Here is a 3365-nt window from a genome sequence, read left to right as displayed (position 1 = left end):
TTAGGTTATTTAGACAAATCAGAATAAAAAATAAAAATACTTGGACAATTTCCTGATATTCAGATTACCTCAGATTTGTTAGAGCTATGACCTTCCACTTTTGCTTTCGGAAGTGCTTATAATAGACAATTATTCTAATATATATATATATATATATATATATATATATATATATATATATATATATATATATATATATATAGTTTATTTTTCTGTGTGGCGAAAAATAACGTTCTCACCATGGGCAAAAAATGTTTTTCTGGCTCTCAATCTTTTCTAGTCCTCGGCCTACGGCCTCAGACTTGAAAACCGATTTCGAGCCAGAAAAGTCTCATTTTCGGCCCTAGGTGCGAAATATACTATTTCCTGTATTACTTACACGTATTTTATACTGTCATGTTTAATAGGGTTTTCTTTTTTAGAAACGCAAAGTGCCAGTAATATCTGCACCCTCATTACTGCTGAGTAACCGAGAAAGCTTTCCAAAAGACAAAGTTGTTCAACGGTGAGTAATGTCTTGAATATTGATATTAGATAAAAATTTGGGATGGAACCTACTCAAACCACTTGGAAAAACTTTTTGTGATTCAAAAACACCATATTAGAGCTACATTAGGAAAACCCAGACTCTATCCAAGTGAGAGTTGCTTTAGTGGGCTGGATTTTTTAGCTGTCAGGCACCTATACATCTAAATCAATCATCTAATTTCAAATTGCAGATACTGTTTTATCAATTTGTAGAATTGATAAGATCTGGCCATTTTATCACAGTAAATTTGATAGGAAACTAGTATCCGAAATCAATACATGTAGTGTCTTGAATAATTCAATTTTAGTCCAGCCACTATATACATTGGTGCTTGCAATTTATATTGTAGTTCTGATTCTTTTATATATTATTTGGCTACATGAGTGAAGTCAAGAACCAATTTTTTCATGGAAAATCTCCTTGTGTAAGATACAGAGTGGCCCAAATACCTTGTATTTTCGGTTCACTTTCCAGTTTTCATCTATTTCCGCCAAATCCGGTAATCAGACAAAAAATTTGATCTTTCCTTTTTTTCGATTATAAAATTCTGAATAAAATGAGATTTTACTGAACTCTCTATCTTCAATAAGTACTGGGTTATGATTTTTTAAAATTTGTGAAATTTAAAGAAAAAATCAATTTTTATTAATTTCAGTTTTCAACAATATATTCAGATTGTTACAATTTAGATGTATAATTAAAAATCCCTGTGGGCGTATTTTTGAGCTCTACAATTTAAGACCAGGTAGAGTGCTCTATCTCTTCCAGCTACACCTCTGACAACAATGCCCTTTGTATTGTGAAAAAACACCTAATTTTTAGCTTCAACCATCATCACCAACTGCATTGTTCTCACTTTGATACAAAAATAAATTTTTCTGTCCGATTGCTAGATTTGCGGAAATAGCTGAAAACTGGATAATGAACCGAAAATACGATGTTTCTGGGCCACTCTGTATCTAGCACAAGGAAATTTTGCCTAAAAAAAGTGATTCTGGACTTTTCTCATGTATCCGAGTAATACATTCAAAAATTATAACTACAATATACATTGCAAGCACATCCCCTTTTTTATATCTATATTGACTGGACTAATAGTAGCTTTCATCTAGAGAAATTCCCTCCTATCTTAATATAAAGACTTCTAATGATTTCTATGTAATTTTCAACTTTTCTTTACTTTCCCTTATGCTTTTTCTCTGCTATTATTTATGTTCCCTTCCTCACTCCCTGTTTCTCTTCCTGATTTTCTCAATAAATGTTTGATAGCAAATCAAGTTTCATGTTATCCCATTATTATCTTCATAGTTCAATCATTGAACCATCGGCCTCTGCGCTCAGGTTTTTTGAACCTTGCAGGGACTTCAGTTTAAATATATTTATTCATTATACTTTAATTCATTCATTTATATATTCAATTCATTCATAAATATCTTATTCTTTTTGATGGTATTTATTCATTTTTCATTTTGTATCGTGTATGGAATTTTTCTCTATTTTTTCATTGTAATTATGTTTTTGGGACAAATAAATAAAGATTTGATTTGTTGAACTATTTTAGCACATAAATGATAAATCGTTTATTGAAAAAAAATTGTACCATAATCTTGTCATATATTTTGTGCCCGTTATAAAAAAATGTATGCTAATTTATTCTGTTGCTTTCTATTTCAGACAACAAAACATGTCACAAAGTCCGCATCGTAGTCAGCTCATCGTGTGTGTTGGTTTTCATACTGCATTTAAGAAACATTCTAATAAAAATATCAAATAATAACATTGTTATTAACGAAGACATTATTATAATCTGTTTATAAAATGTAATCTATTCTATTTTGTACTTTACAAGATACCTATAATCCTATTTGTGTTCATTTGGGCTTTAAATAACAACGTTAAATTCAAAATTGTAGTACATTTTTTTGTACTCAAAATAGTGTGTGAATTAACTTATCATTTACATAACCTTTAGACTGTGTATTCCAATTGAGGTTTAGAACAGTTTGGGGTGAATGCCTGTTGTTTTTACTTTAATCGTATTTGTATATGAATAAATAAATAAATAAATTATGGTAGTAATTAATTAGTATATAATCCCCTGGGCACAATAGTGTGAAATGCGACGGGAGCGTGAAAACATTTTAGCCATGGTTGAAATTTTTAAGAACATCAAAACCCAATCGATGTCGGAACAATCACATACCGTAGTTCAGTTTAAAACTGAGAGAATCCTATTATATTAAGCGAGCAATTTCTGCTATATAATAGTATTTGCATTTTGCTACCCAAGTGGCAGCCGACGGTAAAGCATACTTGTTGCAGCCACCCTTTTGAGTGGAGTATATGTCGTTTTCTTGCCACCCTTTCAGCCGTGAGTCCATCATGAATAATTATGCTGCTTTTGGATTAGAGATTAGACTCATATAATTATAATCATAAAAACACTTCATTCACATGGGCTACTTCTTAAATTTATAAAACAAATTGAAAAATCTTAAAGCACCCTAAGATTTTTTAATTGTTTTATAAATTATAATCATGAATATAAACAATACTATCAGGTAACCTATGCTCCGCAAGGGTATTTTTAAAGCACTGAATAGATTTAATTTAGCTTTATAGTTCTTGACTTCAATCAAGCAGAAATCAAAAATCTATTAAAATGAATATTATAATGAATGACGAATAGAATTATCATTTTGATTAGTGTCTCACACTTTCAAATTCATCATCCAATATTACAAATAAGGTTGGATATTATTTATTAGATATTATTAATTTTGATTTTAAACTAATAACAAATTAAATAATTTTCATAACTTTGTTAGTTTTGAAC

At 29.9% G+C, this 3365-nt stretch overlaps 1 long non-coding RNA gene across 1 annotated transcript; it reads left to right on the top strand.

Moving 5' to 3' along the window:
* The first annotated feature begins 332 nt into the window (after window positions 1–332).
* Window positions 333–2597, top strand: LOC120355924. Its single transcript, XR_005573868.1, has 2 exons — window positions 333–505; window positions 2204–2597. It is a non-coding gene; the product is annotated as an uncharacterized LOC120355924 (long non-coding RNA).
* The last annotated feature ends 768 nt before the right edge of the window (window positions 2598–3365 follow it).

The sequence above is a fragment of the Nilaparvata lugens genome, unplaced genomic scaffold, assembly GCF_014356525.2.
Source record: "Nilaparvata lugens isolate BPH unplaced genomic scaffold, ASM1435652v1 scaffold5253, whole genome shotgun sequence".
Lineage (NCBI taxonomy): Eukaryota > Metazoa > Arthropoda > Insecta > Hemiptera > Delphacidae > Nilaparvata > Nilaparvata lugens.
This window is presented reverse-complemented; position numbering and strand designations above follow the sequence as displayed.